Source organism: Sphaerodactylus townsendi, linkage group LG07 (genome assembly GCF_021028975.2).
Source record: "Sphaerodactylus townsendi isolate TG3544 linkage group LG07, MPM_Stown_v2.3, whole genome shotgun sequence".
Lineage (NCBI taxonomy): Eukaryota > Metazoa > Chordata > Lepidosauria > Squamata > Sphaerodactylidae > Sphaerodactylus > Sphaerodactylus townsendi.
In genome coordinates, this window is record NC_059431.1 from 77,856,828 (window position 1) to 77,872,391 (window position 15,564).

At 74.8% G+C, this 15,564-nt stretch overlaps 1 protein-coding gene across 1 annotated transcript in view; it reads right to left on the reverse strand.

Moving 5' to 3' along the window:
- Positions 1 to 12,453: 12,453 nt before the first annotated feature.
- PGM5 (phosphoglucomutase 5) overlaps positions 12,454 to 15,564 on the reverse strand; it is a 69,672-nt gene continuing 66,561 nt past the window's right edge. The window contains exon 12 of the mRNA XM_048504613.1: positions 12,454 to 15,558. The gene's annotated coding sequence lies outside the window, so the exon portion shown is untranslated. The remainder of the gene's footprint in view (positions 15,559 to 15,564) is intronic.

Here is a 15,564-nt window from a genome sequence, read left to right on the forward strand (position 1 = left end):
AAAAAAAAAGTTATGTAGAAAGTGGTATTTGCTTAAAGAATGGAGTAAATGTCTGGTGACCATTATGAAAGCGTAAATGTAACTTGAAACATGTTGTAACACATTTGTTACATTTGTAACACATTTGTTACAACAGAGTTTCCGAAGGTTCCAATCAGTTGCTTCAAGAAAAGATGGCCTGAATAGCGCCTCAAGTTCTGTAATAAACTTTCCTTGATTGGCCTCTGCTTCTCATCAAATCAACTCATCTCTGCGGCAATTTCCCCCCCCCCCCCATTCCTAAAGTCACAGCAACCAATTTTTTAAAATCCATATGTCCTATGGCTTGCCCATATTTACATGCTTTGTCACACAGTTCAATGAAGGAACCATTTTTGGTTTGGAGAATTCTCCTCCAGATCTCTTAGGTTTTTAATTTATGTAGCACTTTACAGGTGTAAACAGCAAACACTTTGCATGCCACTTTATTCTTATGGTCATATTGCAGCTTAGACTGAGACAAAAACTTCTCCGGCGAACAAGAAGCTAAGCATGGACCTGATGTCCAGAGCTCTTGAGGTAAAACCATATTTAACCTCTCCCCTGTGCAATGCTATTTCCATTTTTTCTCCAAAATTTCCATTTTTTTACAAACTTACAACCTGCAGCTAAAGGATGACAGTTACTAAAACAGAAGGAAGCATATTACTAGTTTCTAAGCTCTGGATTTGGGCTTCACAATCCAATTCCCCCACCCCCAACACACACACCTCCCTCCCCCTACAAGCCCTTTCAAAATGGAAGGAAAATTCAATCACAGCAGAAATGCTTTTGATAAATAAAGGTAAAGGTAATTTCCTCAGCAAGCACTGGGTCGTGGGTGACGTCACATCAAATTGCTGATAAAGAAAGTTGCATGCTAGTTGAATAGTTTGGCTTGTTCTGTAAATTCACTTTTAGCTCACAGAGTCCTGGTAAGCTTAGTCACACTATTCTTATGACGGTAATAGACTTCGGGTGTAACCTTACTTAGCATGGTACAGTTAGTGACTGTAAAGACCAGGTTCTCTCTTCTTATTTTATTGCCCCACCTAGGCCTGCAGTTAATTTTCTTACCTTTTCCAATTCCACTTTTTCTATTTTAAGCACATGAATCCTCTGTAAAACCTCACATAAAAAGGTAGCTTTTTTTTTTGCCTTCATGTTGTAGCTGACTTATGTGACCCCACTGAACAGTTAGACAGGTGTTGAGGCATGACTATGCAAGAAAAGTCAAGTAGTCAATAGAATCAGTCAATTTTAACTGATTTGGCTGTTCATCCATAAAGTGTTATAAATAATGACATCAGCGAAGCCTGGGGATGATGAAGCATTAGCAAAATAACGATGAAATAAAGACAATGCCACTCACTCCTCCCTGGCTTCCCCCACCCATACCAATCTACCTCTCACTCTACCTGCAGCCATTTCAGGCAATCAGATTCTCCTGCTGGCTTAAAAAAAAAAATCTAGAGGAGTAGTGAACTTGGTGCAGTTGACAAGGCTGGGTTTGATCTTGCCTGCCTTGCCTTCCCCATCTCTCCCCCACAACTGCCGCCGCCCTCTTTCCCCCTTCCTTCCCTCCAAAGCCTCCAGCAAGACTATTGCTGTTAGTGCTCTTTCCAAGATGGCTTGTGGGTACCTGTAGTCTGAAGTTCTAACTGTACAACCAATTATCAATAGATTAGAACCCACCCACTTCCAAAGAAGTCGCCACATCTCAAAAAGGATATCGAAGAGATAGAAAAAGTGCAGAGAAGGGCAACGAGGATGATTGAAGGATTGGAGCACCTTCCTTATGAGGAGAGGCTGCAGCATTTGGGACTCTTTAGTTTGGAGAGGAGACGTCTGAGGGGGGATATGATTGAAGTCTATAAAATTATGCATGGGGTAGAAATTGTTGACAGAGAGAAATTTTTCTCTCTTTCTCACAATACTAGAACCAGGGGGCATTCATTGAAAATGCTGGGGGGAAGAATTAGGACTAATAAAAGGAAACACTTCTTCACGCAACCTGTGATTGGTGTTTGGAATATGCTGCCACAGGAGGTGGTGATGGCCACGGGGGGGGGGTGGGGGGGGGGGGGGGTGGGGGGGGGGGGGGGTGGGGGGGGGGGGGGGTGGGGGGGGGGGGGGGTGGGGGGGGGGGGGGGTGGGGGGGGGGGGGGGTGGGGGGGGGGGGGGGTGGGGGGGGGGGGGGGTGGGGGGGGGGGGGGGTGGGGGGGGGGGGGGGTGGGGGGGGGGGGGGGTGGGGGGGGGGGGGGGTGGGGGGGGGGGGGGGTGGGGGGGGGGGGGGGTGGGGGGGGGGGGGGGTGGGGGGGGGGGGGGGTGGGGGGGGGGGGGGGTGGGGGGGGGGGGGGGTGGGGGGGGGGGGGGGTGGGGGGGGGGGGGGGTGGGGGGGGGGGGGGGTGGGGGGGGGGGGGGGTGGGGGGGGGGGGGGGTGGGGGGGGGGGGGGGTGGGGGGGGGGGGGGGTGGGGGGGGGGGGGGGTGGGGGGGGGGGGGGGTGGGGGGGGGGGGGGGTGGGGGGGGGGGGGGGTGGGGGGGGGGGGGGGTGGGGGGGGGGGGGGGTGGGGGGGGGGGGGGGTGGGGGGGGGGGGGGGTGGGGGGGGGGGGGGGTGGGGGGGGGGGGGGGTGGGGGGGGGGGGGGGTGGGGGGGGGGGGGGGTGGGGGGGGGGGGGGGTGGGGGGGGGGGGGGGTGGGGGGGGGGGGGGGTGGGGGGGGGGGGGGGTGGGGGGGGGGGGGGGTGGGGGGGGGGGGGGGTGGGGGGGGGGGGGGGTGGGGGGGGGGGGGGGTGGGGGGGGGGGGGGGTGGGGGGGGGGGGGGGTGGGGGGGGGGGGGGGTGGGGGGGGGGGGGGGTGGGGGGGGGGGGGGGTGGGGGGGGGGGGGGGTGGGGGGGGGGGGGGGTGGGGGGGGGGGGGGGTGGGGGGGGGGGGGGGTGGGGGGGGGGGGGGGTGGGGGGGGGGGGGGGTGGGGGGGGGGGGGGGTGGGGGGGGGGGGGGGTGGGGGGGGGGGGGGGTGGGGGGGGGGGGGGGTGGGGGGGGGGGGGGGTGGGGGGGGGGGGGGGTGGGGGGGGGGGGGGGTGGGGGGGGGGGGGGGTGGGGGGGGGGGGGGGTGGGGGGGGGGGGGGGTGGGGGGGGGGGGGGGTGGGGGGGGGGGGGGGTGGGGGGGGGGGGGGGTGGGGGGGGGGGGGGGTGGGGGGGGGGGGGGGTGGGGGGGGGGGGGGGTGGGGGGGGGGGGGGGTGGGGGGGGGGGGGGGTGGGGGGGGGGGGGGGTGGGGGGGGGGGGGGGTGGGGGGGGGGGGGGGTGGGGGGGGGGGGGGGTGGGGGGGGGGGGGGGTGGGGGGGGGGGGGGGTGGGGGGGGGGGGGGGTGGGGGGGGGGGGGGGTGGGGGGGGGGGGGGGTGGGGGGGGGGGGGGGTGGGGGGGGGGGGGGGTGGGGGGGGGGGGGGGTGGGGGGGGGGGGGGGTGGGGGGGGGGGGGGGTGGGGGGGGGGGGGGGTGGGGGGGGGGGGGGGTGGGGGGGGGGGGGGGTGGGGGGGGGGGGGGGTGGGGGGGGGGGGGGGTGGGGGGGGGGGGGGGTGGGGGGGGGGGGGGGTGGGGGGGGGGGGGGGTGGGGGGGGGGGGGGGTGGGGGGGGGGGGGGGTGGGGGGGGGGGGGGGTGGGGGGGGGGGGGGGTGGGGGGGGGGGGGGGTGGGGGGGGGGGGGGGTGGGGGGGGGGGGGGGTGGGGGGGGGGGGGGGTGGGGGGGGGGGGGGGTGGGGGGGGGGGGGGGTGGGGGGGGGGGGGGGTGGGGGGGGGGGGGGGTGGGGGGGGGGGGGGGTGGGGGGGGGGGGGGGTGGGGGGGGGGGGGGGTGGGGGGGGGGGGGGGTGGGGGGGGGGGGGGGTGGGGGGGGGGGGGGGTGGGGGGGGGGGGGGGTGGGGGGGGGGGGGGGTGGGGGGGGGGGGGGGTGGGGGGGGGGGGGGGTGGGGGGGGGGGGGGGTGGGGGGGGGGGGGGGTGGGGGGGGGGGGGGGTGGGGGGGGGGGGGGGTGGGGGGGGGGGGGGGTGGGGGGGGGGGGGGGTGGGGGGGGGGGGGGGTGGGGGGGGGGGGGGGTGGGGGGGGGGGGGGGTGGGGGGGGGGGGGGGTGGGGGGGGGGGGGGGTGGGGGGGGGGGGGGGTGGGGGGGGGGGGGGGTGGGGGGGGGGGGGGGTGGGGGGGGGGGGGGGTGGGGGGGGGGGGGGGTGGGGGGGGGGGGGGGTGGGGGGGGGGGGGGGTGGGGGGGGGGGGGGGTGGGGGGGGGGGGGGGTGGGGGGGGGGGGGGGTGGGGGGGGGGGGGGGTGGGGGGGGGGGGGGGTGGGGGGGGGGGGGGGTGGGGGGGGGGGGGGGTGGGGGGGGGGGGGGGTGGGGGGGGGGGGGGGTGGGGGGGGGGGGGGGTGGGGGGGGGGGGGGGTGGGGGGGGGGGGGGGTGGGGGGGGGGGGGGGTGGGGGGGGGGGGGGGTGGGGGGGGGGGGGGGTGGGGGGGGGGGGGGGTGGGGGGGGGGGGGGGTGGGGGGGGGGGGGGGTGGGGGGGGGGGGGGGTGGGGGGGGGGGGGGGTGGGGGGGGGGGGGGGTGGGGGGGGGGGGGGGTGGGGGGGGGGGGGGGTGGGGGGGGGGGGGGGTGGGGGGGGGGGGGGGTGGGGGGGGGGGGGGGTGGGGGGGGGGGGGGGTGGGGGGGGGGGGGGGTGGGGGGGGGGGGGGGTGGGGGGGGGGGGGGGTGGGGGGGGGGGGGGGTGGGGGGGGGGGGGGGTGGGGGGGGGGGGGGGTGGGGGGGGGGGGGGGTGGGGGGGGGGGGGGGTGGGGGGGGGGGGGGGTGGGGGGGGGGGGGGGTGGGGGGGGGGGGGGGTGGGGGGGGGGGGGGGTGGGGGGGGGGGGGGGTGGGGGGGGGGGGGGGTGGGGGGGGGGGGGGGTGGGGGGGGGGGGGGGTGGGGGGGGGGGGGGGTGGGGGGGGGGGGGGGTGGGGGGGGGGGGGGGTGGGGGGGGGGGGGGGTGGGGGGGGGGGGGGGTGGGGGGGGGGGGGGGTGGGGGGGGGGGGGGGTGGGGGGGGGGGGGGGTGGGGGGGGGGGGGGGTGGGGGGGGGGGGGGGTGGGGGGGGGGGGGGGTGGGGGGGGGGGGGGGTGGGGGGGGGGGGGGGTGGGGGGGGGGGGGGGTGGGGGGGGGGGGGGGTGGGGGGGGGGGGGGGTGGGGGGGGGGGGGGGTGGGGGGGGGGGGGGGTGGGGGGGGGGGGGGGTGGGGGGGGGGGGGGGTGGGGGGGGGGGGGGGTGGGGGGGGGGGGGGGTGGGGGGGGGGGGGGGTGGGGGGGGGGGGGGGTGGGGGGGGGGGGGGGTGGGGGGGGGGGGGGGTGGGGGGGGGGGGGGGTGGGGGGGGGGGGGGGTGGGGGGGGGGGGGGGTGGGGGGGGGGGGGGGTGGGGGGGGGGGGGGGTGGGGGGGGGGGGGGGTGGGGGGGGGGGGGGGTGGGGGGGGGGGGGGGTGGGGGGGGGGGGGGGTGGGGGGGGGGGGGGGTGGGGGGGGGGGGGGGTGGGGGGGGGGGGGGGTGGGGGGGGGGGGGGGTGGGGGGGGGGGGGGGTGGGGGGGGGGGGGGGTGGGGGGGGGGGGGGGTGGGGGGGGGGGGGGGTGGGGGGGGGGGGGGGTGGGGGGGGGGGGGGGTGGGGGGGGGGGGGGGTGGGGGGGGGGGGGGGTGGGGGGGGGGGGGGGTGGGGGGGGGGGGGGGTGGGGGGGGGGGGGGGTGGGGGGGGGGGGGGGTGGGGGGGGGGGGGGGTGGGGGGGGGGGGGGGTGGGGGGGGGGGGGGGTGGGGGGGGGGGGGGGTGGGGGGGGGGGGGGGTGGGGGGGGGGGGGGGTGGGGGGGGGGGGGGGTGGGGGGGGGGGGGGGTGGGGGGGGGGGGGGGTGGGGGGGGGGGGGGGTGGGGGGGGGGGGGGGTGGGGGGGGGGGGGGGTGGGGGGGGGGGGGGGTGGGGGGGGGGGGGGGTGGGGGGGGGGGGGGGTGGGGGGGGGGGGGGGTGGGGGGGGGGGGGGGTGGGGGGGGGGGGGGGTGGGGGGGGGGGGGGGTGGGGGGGGGGGGGGGTGGGGGGGGGGGGGGGTGGGGGGGGGGGGGGGTGGGGGGGGGGGGGGGTGGGGGGGGGGGGGGGTGGGGGGGGGGGGGGGTGGGGGGGGGGGGGGGTGGGGGGGGGGGGGGGTGGGGGGGGGGGGGGGTGGGGGGGGGGGGGGGTGGGGGGGGGGGGGGGTGGGGGGGGGGGGGGGTGGGGGGGGGGGGGGGTGGGGGGGGGGGGGGGTGGGGGGGGGGGGGGGTGGGGGGGGGGGGGGGTGGGGGGGGGGGGGGGTGGGGGGGGGGGGGGGTGGGGGGGGGGGGGGGTGGGGGGGGGGGGGGGTGGGGGGGGGGGGGGGTGGGGGGGGGGGGGGGTGGGGGGGGGGGGGGGTGGGGGGGGGGGGGGGTGGGGGGGGGGGGGGGTGGGGGGGGGGGGGGGTGGGGGGGGGGGGGGGTGGGGGGGGGGGGGGGTGGGGGGGGGGGGGGGTGGGGGGGGGGGGGGGTGGGGGGGGGGGGGGGTGGGGGGGGGGGGGGGTGGGGGGGGGGGGGGGTGGGGGGGGGGGGGGGTGGGGGGGGGGGGGGGTGGGGGGGGGGGGGGGTGGGGGGGGGGGGGGGTGGGGGGGGGGGGGGGTGGGGGGGGGGGGGGGTGGGGGGGGGGGGGGGTGGGGGGGGGGGGGGGTGGGGGGGGGGGGGGGTGGGGGGGGGGGGGGGTGGGGGGGGGGGGGGGTGGGGGGGGGGGGGGGTGGGGGGGGGGGGGGGTGGGGGGGGGGGGGGGTGGGGGGGGGGGGGGGTGGGGGGGGGGGGGGGTGGGGGGGGGGGGGGGTGGGGGGGGGGGGGGGTGGGGGGGGGGGGGGGTGGGGGGGGGGGGGGGTGGGGGGGGGGGGGGGTGGGGGGGGGGGGGGGTGGGGGGGGGGGGGGGTGGGGGGGGGGGGGGGTGGGGGGGGGGGGGGGTGGGGGGGGGGGGGGGTGGGGGGGGGGGGGGGTGGGGGGGGGGGGGGGTGGGGGGGGGGGGGGGTGGGGGGGGGGGGGGGTGGGGGGGGGGGGGGGTGGGGGGGGGGGGGGGTGGGGGGGGGGGGGGGTGGGGGGGGGGGGGGGTGGGGGGGGGGGGGGGTGGGGGGGGGGGGGGGTGGGGGGGGGGGGGGGTGGGGGGGGGGGGGGGTGGGGGGGGGGGGGGGTGGGGGGGGGGGGGGGTGGGGGGGGGGGGGGGTGGGGGGGGGGGGGGGTGGGGGGGGGGGGGGGTGGGGGGGGGGGGGGGTGGGGGGGGGGGGGGGTGGGGGGGGGGGGGGGTGGGGGGGGGGGGGGGTGGGGGGGGGGGGGGGTGGGGGGGGGGGGGGGTGGGGGGGGGGGGGGGTGGGGGGGGGGGGGGGTGGGGGGGGGGGGGGGTGGGGGGGGGGGGGGGTGGGGGGGGGGGGGGGTGGGGGGGGGGGGGGGTGGGGGGGGGGGGGGGTGGGGGGGGGGGGGGGTGGGGGGGGGGGGGGGTGGGGGGGGGGGGGGGTGGGGGGGGGGGGGGGTGGGGGGGGGGGGGGGTGGGGGGGGGGGGGGGTGGGGGGGGGGGGGGGTGGGGGGGGGGGGGGGTGGGGGGGGGGGGGGGTGGGGGGGGGGGGGGGTGGGGGGGGGGGGGGGTGGGGGGGGGGGGGGGTGGGGGGGGGGGGGGGTGGGGGGGGGGGGGGGTGGGGGGGGGGGGGGGTGGGGGGGGGGGGGGGTGGGGGGGGGGGGGGGTGGGGGGGGGGGGGGGTGGGGGGGGGGGGGGGTGGGGGGGGGGGGGGGTGGGGGGGGGGGGGGGTGGGGGGGGGGGGGGGTGGGGGGGGGGGGGGGTGGGGGGGGGGGGGGGTGGGGGGGGGGGGGGGTGGGGGGGGGGGGGGGTGGGGGGGGGGGGGGGTGGGGGGGGGGGGGGGTGGGGGGGGGGGGGGGTGGGGGGGGGGGGGGGTGGGGGGGGGGGGGGGTGGGGGGGGGGGGGGGTGGGGGGGGGGGGGGGTGGGGGGGGGGGGGGGTGGGGGGGGGGGGGGGTGGGGGGGGGGGGGGGTGGGGGGGGGGGGGGGTGGGGGGGGGGGGGGGTGGGGGGGGGGGGGGGTGGGGGGGGGGGGGGGTGGGGGGGGGGGGGGGTGGGGGGGGGGGGGGGTGGGGGGGGGGGGGGGTGGGGGGGGGGGGGGGTGGGGGGGGGGGGGGGTGGGGGGGGGGGGGGGTGGGGGGGGGGGGGGGTGGGGGGGGGGGGGGGTGGGGGGGGGGGGGGGTGGGGGGGGGGGGGGGTGGGGGGGGGGGGGGGTGGGGGGGGGGGGGGGTGGGGGGGGGGGGGGGTGGGGGGGGGGGGGGGTGGGGGGGGGGGGGGGTGGGGGGGGGGGGGGGTGGGGGGGGGGGGGGGTGGGGGGGGGGGGGGGTGGGGGGGGGGGGGGGTGGGGGGGGGGGGGGGTGGGGGGGGGGGGGGGTGGGGGGGGGGGGGGGTGGGGGGGGGGGGGGGTGGGGGGGGGGGGGGGTGGGGGGGGGGGGGGGTGGGGGGGGGGGGGGGTGGGGGGGGGGGGGGGTGGGGGGGGGGGGGGGTGGGGGGGGGGGGGGGTGGGGGGGGGGGGGGGTGGGGGGGGGGGGGGGTGGGGGGGGGGGGGGGTGGGGGGGGGGGGGGGTGGGGGGGGGGGGGGGTGGGGGGGGGGGGGGGTGGGGGGGGGGGGGGGTGGGGGGGGGGGGGGGTGGGGGGGGGGGGGGGTGGGGGGGGGGGGGGGTGGGGGGGGGGGGGGGTGGGGGGGGGGGGGGGTGGGGGGGGGGGGGGGTGGGGGGGGGGGGGGGTGGGGGGGGGGGGGGGTGGGGGGGGGGGGGGGTGGGGGGGGGGGGGGGTGGGGGGGGGGGGGGGTGGGGGGGGGGGGGGGTGGGGGGGGGGGGGGGTGGGGGGGGGGGGGGGTGGGGGGGGGGGGGGGTGGGGGGGGGGGGGGGTGGGGGGGGGGGGGGGTGGGGGGGGGGGGGGGTGGGGGGGGGGGGGGGTGGGGGGGGGGGGGGGTGGGGGGGGGGGGGGGTGGGGGGGGGGGGGGGTGGGGGGGGGGGGGGGTGGGGGGGGGGGGGGGTGGGGGGGGGGGGGGGTGGGGGGGGGGGGGGGTGGGGGGGGGGGGGGGTGGGGGGGGGGGGGGGTGGGGGGGGGGGGGGGTGGGGGGGGGGGGGGGTGGGGGGGGGGGGGGGTGGGGGGGGGGGGGGGTGGGGGGGGGGGGGGGTGGGGGGGGGGGGGGGTGGGGGGGGGGGGGGGTGGGGGGGGGGGGGGGTGGGGGGGGGGGGGGGTGGGGGGGGGGGGGGGTGGGGGGGGGGGGGGGTGGGGGGGGGGGGGGGTGGGGGGGGGGGGGGGTGGGGGGGGGGGGGGGTGGGGGGGGGGGGGGGTGGGGGGGGGGGGGGGTGGGGGGGGGGGGGGGTGGGGGGGGGGGGGGGTGGGGGGGGGGGGGGGTGGGGGGGGGGGGGGGTGGGGGGGGGGGGGGGTGGGGGGGGGGGGGGGTGGGGGGGGGGGGGGGTGGGGGGGGGGGGGGGTGGGGGGGGGGGGGGGTGGGGGGGGGGGGGGGTGGGGGGGGGGGGGGGTGGGGGGGGGGGGGGGTGGGGGGGGGGGGGGGTGGGGGGGGGGGGGGGTGGGGGGGGGGGGGGGTGGGGGGGGGGGGGGGTGGGGGGGGGGGGGGGTGGGGGGGGGGGGGGGTGGGGGGGGGGGGGGGTGGGGGGGGGGGGGGGTGGGGGGGGGGGGGGGTGGGGGGGGGGGGGGGTGGGGGGGGGGGGGGGTGGGGGGGGGGGGGGGTGGGGGGGGGGGGGGGTGGGGGGGGGGGGGGGTGGGGGGGGGGGGGGGTGGGGGGGGGGGGGGGTGGGGGGGGGGGGGGGTGGGGGGGGGGGGGGGTGGGGGGGGGGGGGGGTGGGGGGGGGGGGGGGTGGGGGGGGGGGGGGGTGGGGGGGGGGGGGGGTGGGGGGGGGGGGGGGTGGGGGGGGGGGGGGGTGGGGGGGGGGGGGGGTGGGGGGGGGGGGGGGTGGGGGGGGGGGGGGGTGGGGGGGGGGGGGGGTGGGGGGGGGGGGGGGTGGGGGGGGGGGGGGGTGGGGGGGGGGGGGGGTGGGGGGGGGGGGGGGTGGGGGGGGGGGGGGGTGGGGGGGGGGGGGGGTGGGGGGGGGGGGGGGTGGGGGGGGGGGGGGGTGGGGGGGGGGGGGGGTGGGGGGGGGGGGGGGTGGGGGGGGGGGGGGGTGGGGGGGGGGGGGGGTGGGGGGGGGGGGGGGTGGGGGGGGGGGGGGGTGGGGGGGGGGGGGGGTGGGGGGGGGGGGGGGTGGGGGGGGGGGGGGGTGGGGGGGGGGGGGGGTGGGGGGGGGGGGGGGTGGGGGGGGGGGGGGGTGGGGGGGGGGGGGGGTGGGGGGGGGGGGGGGTGGGGGGGGGGGGGGGTGGGGGGGGGGGGGGGTGGGGGGGGGGGGGGGTGGGGGGGGGGGGGGGTGGGGGGGGGGGGGGGTGGGGGGGGGGGGGGGTGGGGGGGGGGGGGGGTGGGGGGGGGGGGGGGTGGGGGGGGGGGGGGGTGGGGGGGGGGGGGGGTGGGGGGGGGGGGGGGTGGGGGGGGGGGGGGGTGGGGGGGGGGGGGGGTGGGGGGGGGGGGGGGTGGGGGGGGGGGGGGGTGGGGGGGGGGGGGGGTGGGGGGGGGGGGGGGTGGGGGGGGGGGGGGGTGGGGGGGGGGGGGGGTGGGGGGGGGGGGGGGTGGGGGGGGGGGGGGGTGGGGGGGGGGGGGGGTGGGGGGGGGGGGGGGTGGGGGGGGGGGGGGGTGGGGGGGGGGGGGGGTGGGGGGGGGGGGGGGTGGGGGGGGGGGGGGGTGGGGGGGGGGGGGGGTGGGGGGGGGGGGGGGTGGGGGGGGGGGGGGGTGGGGGGGGGGGGGGGTGGGGGGGGGGGGGGGTGGGGGGGGGGGGGGGTGGGGGGGGGGGGGGGTGGGGGGGGGGGGGGGTGGGGGGGGGGGGGGGTGGGGGGGGGGGGGGGTGGGGGGGGGGGGGGGTGGGGGGGGGGGGGGGTGGGGGGGGGGGGGGGTGGGGGGGGGGGGGGGTGGGGGGGGGGGGGGGTGGGGGGGGGGGGGGGTGGGGGGGGGGGGGGGTGGGGGGGGGGGGGGGTGGGGGGGGGGGGGGGTGGGGGGGGGGGGGGGTGGGGGGGGGGGGGGGTGGGGGGGGGGGGGGGTGGGGGGGGGGGGGGGTGGGGGGGGGGGGGGGTGGGGGGGGGGGGGGGTGGGGGGGGGGGGGGGTGGGGGGGGGGGGGGGTGGGGGGGGGGGGGGGTGGGGGGGGGGGGGGGTGGGGGGGGGGGGGGGTGGGGGGGGGGGGGGGTGGGGGGGGGGGGGGGTGGGGGGGGGGGGGGGTGGGGGGGGGGGGGGGTGGGGGGGGGGGGGGGTGGGGGGGGGGGGGGGTGGGGGGGGGGGGGGGTGGGGGGGGGGGGGGGTGGGGGGGGGGGGGGGTGGGGGGGGGGGGGGGTGGGGGGGGGGGGGGGTGGGGGGGGGGGGGGGTGGGGGGGGGGGGGGGTGGGGGGGGGGGGGGGTGGGGGGGGGGGGGGGTGGGGGGGGGGGGGGGTGGGGGGGGGGGGGGGTGGGGGGGGGGGGGGGTGGGGGGGGGGGGGGGTGGGGGGGGGGGGGGGTGGGGGGGGGGGGGGGTGGGGGGGGGGGGGGGTGGGGGGGGGGGGGGGTGGGGGGGGGGGGGGGTGGGGGGGGGGGGGGGTGGGGGGGGGGGGGGGTGGGGGGGGGGGGGGGTGGGGGGGGGGGGGGGTGGGGGGGGGGGGGGGTGGGGGGGGGGGGGGGTGGGGGGGGGGGGGGGTGGGGGGGGGGGGGGGTGGGGGGGGGGGGGGGTGGGGGGGGGGGGGGGTGGGGGGGGGGGGGGGTGGGGGGGGGGGGGGGTGGGGGGGGGGGGGGGTGGGGGGGGGGGGGGGTGGGGGGGGGGGGGGGTGGGGGGGGGGGGGGGTGGGGGGGGGGGGGGGTGGGGGGGGGGGGGGGTGGGGGGGGGGGGGGGTGGGGGGGGGGGGGGGTGGGGGGGGGGGGGGGTGGGGGGGGGGGGGGGTGGGGGGGGGGGGGGGTGGGGGACTAACTCTGTAGTTTATAATGCCAATAAAGGCTTTGGAATTGGAAAAGCAATGAAAAGCCTTTTCTCCCTTCATGAAGATCAGGTGTTTTTCTATGTGCAGAAATGTTTCATGTATTTAAGAGCTGTGTATGTCTGCAGCATGCCCACCTTGTCTTTAAAAGAATTTCACTCATTCTAAAAGAAAAAAAAGCCATAGGAAGGTTGTTGTTTTTTGCAGATCCCCCCTAAATTTCCAATTTTTTCATTGGGAAAACTGGAAAAAAGGCCTTGGGGAGAATTGTTTTGTCCAAATTCTTCCCCTTCCCTCACCCTGGGCATTTACATCCCTCGAATGGACTTGCTAGTGTTATAAAAGGAACCATGACACTTCTTTCGATTAAAAAAAAGATATTTAATAATACTGCAATAAATCATTGTGGTTTTAAAAGTGAGAAAAAAAGTCATTTAGAGCCTCAATAATACTGATGCAGCTACAAAACAATCCGTGTTCTATCAGGTTGGGCTGTGCCCTCTCATCAGCAATTTCATGCAAGGCAATAAAGGCATTCCTCTTTATTAAATGTCATAGTACATTCTGACAAATATATAAAAAAGAAACCAGACCAATTCCCCAAAGCATAAGGTGCTAAAATTGCACTTTAAAGGAACCCCTTGGCCATCACAAAGAATTGCACTATGCTATAAAAAGTGTCAAATTGCACAAAGGCCATCTCCACAAATGACATACAACTACACCTCTGTTCCCAAATAAAACATTCAAATTAGTCACATGCACAAAGAGTTCTTCTCGGTTAAATGTTGAATGATCTAGAATGGAGCAGTGCTATTCTTTCACAAGCAGAAGAATAATTTGTTATAGCCAAATATTTCCTGAGCTATCCTCTCTTTTTCTCCTCTGTTCCTACAACTCTCTGATAAAGCCTCTGGTAGCTACATTAATTAGAAGAGTAGTTTGAAAACTTCATTCAATTTATTGTTGTTCAAGGACAACCACGGCTGATTAGGAATAAAATCCTTCTTAAGACCCAGTGCTCCAAAAACCTCATATGTATAGTGTTCCTATCTATCACAGCAGACGACTATGTTCTTTTATTAAAGAAATCTTCTTGAAAAACAGGGTTGGCATTCATCTGACCAGAGTTATGCAAAATGTCAGCAGCGTGTTTGCAGGTAAAGAAATAACCCAACACAGTTCAATGAACTCCTGTGCACTTCAGATTAAGTAATCTTGTCTGTCTTGTCCAACCTCCCCTCCATTTAAAGTGTCAGGACCATAACCCAATACAGTGTAAATTGTGTTGGAAAAGTTCAAAGAAACCATGTGGAAGTTTAAATAGCTTCAACAGAGGTCTTCTAACATCACAAGCCAAAACAACATTTCATTAATCTGCGTGAGCATCCCACTGTGCAGAGAGCCACTCTAACAGCCGCATCTGGGGGGCGGGGAGGGGTGCAATTCCATCAGTGTGTGACAGCCACCCTCCCCAGCAATGGGATGCGGCCCAGGATGCCACACCAGGGTTCCTGCATCTTCCACCACAGCAGGGGCAGTCTGGGGGAGGAACTGACACTAATCGGCTCCCTCAGGGCCATGGCCCCCTTGTGCCAGTGGCTGCAAACTTACACCACTGAAAAGGTGGTGTTGGTGTATTCCACTCAACGGGAGCTTCCCAGCAGCAGGGAGGCTTTTCAGCATTTTAACCCTCCCCATGCCGCTGAGAAGTCTCCTTGGAGACGGTGGTGTCCCTTCAGTGCTGCAGCCTGGCACTTGGCCCCTTGGATGGGGCTATAACCCAGTTGTGGTTCTTTGAGAGCCATTTCTGATATGATGCCTCAAGGCTATATATATTACTTTAAGGGGGCACATGAACACTAACAGACCAGTGAATTACATGAGGAATATTGGTCACTTCCAACATAACGTGGTTTTTTTAAAAGTCAGCACAAAATGTAATTACAACATATGGAATTGCTATTACAGGGCTTTGATGTTTTTCAGAAGAATCTGTGAATGAAAGATTTTTCAGGTCCTATTCCTAGCTGACATTACTAACCTCTGCCTAATAGTGTTCACATGTATAAAGTCTAAAGTTCAAAATTAAATGTTGGAAATGCTTTTGTTCAGTTACCGTGTACTTATTTAACCAGAGTGCAATGCCAGTTCAGGACTGCATTCTGCTAAATCAGAGATAACTGAGTACGCACTGGGACCATATCTGGCATACGCATTCAAACTCTCAAAATGGCTTTTTAAAGGGGTCATGAGTCCCTTCCAGTATAAAAGTTCTACTGTGCCAATGGCCGATCATCCATAAAGAGGGGGAACACAAGTTCATCTTGAGGGAAGGAAAGGTTTTAAAAAGGGCATAGTGCTGTCTCAACAGAGCTGCACTGAATGTGATAAGAAGGATATAACTCCATTTAGGATGGCAGAGGATCAACTCATAACATATCGCTTATTCTTAAAATGGGGGGGGGGGGGGGGGACGGGACGGGACTACAGTGCTTTCCTTCCCAAAACAGTGAAGTCTAACTGAAGACTAAGATCTTTACCAAGGCAAGTAGCTAAATAGCCATTTTACTGACACTTCCTTTTATACCCACTAAATGAAAATTTAAGAAAATGCACACTCTCTTCAATACAAAAGGTTTAGAAGGGGAAGGAGAAAGAACTGCAATTTTTTCATTATAAGCATATAAATCATACATTCAAAACATTTGTACTGATGGGGGATGTGAAGAACACTGCAAAAAGAGCAGAAAATGAAACCTGTCTGTATGGAGAGTTTATTTTCCACTCTCTAAGTTCAAATGTTTATAAAAATATGAATATGACTGATGCCAGGATTCAGTTGGAACAAAAACTATACTTATTTGTGCAACTTCACCTGTGACATCAAGACTGGCAGCTATCAGTTTGTTCTGGAAAGGATATCAATGACTGCAAATCTCAGTTTAAGGCTATACTCCTAAACCACTTACAAGAGAGTAAGTCCTACTGAACTCACTTGGATTTACTTCTGAGCCAGCATGCATGGGGTCTATAATAGGTAGGAATTTGAGAACCCACTACTGTGGTTTCTGAACATGAGCTGCACTGCTCTAACTTTGTGCCTTCTGGGGTGTTTCATAATGAGGAAACAATTCTTGGCATCTTAGGTTAGTAGGACTAGCCCTTCACAGCAGCTGAGCCTTCCAACCAGCTACAGTGACCAGGAGCCCTGTTATCTCTAGTTCAAAGCATAAGATGGTTTTAAAAACATGAGAAATATAGTCTGTCTTTAAACTTTTTTTGAAAACAATCCATTAAATTTCATATTTACCTCAGATACCATAAGCTCTTTTCATTCTCCCCCTCCCCCACTTCTTCGTTGCAGCCAAGATCCATAAATTAGCAACAAAACGCTGTGCATTATATCAATGTCTAATAAGGGTTATATGTAGCCCATTCCTGATTTTTGCAAGTACAAAACACCTGCTG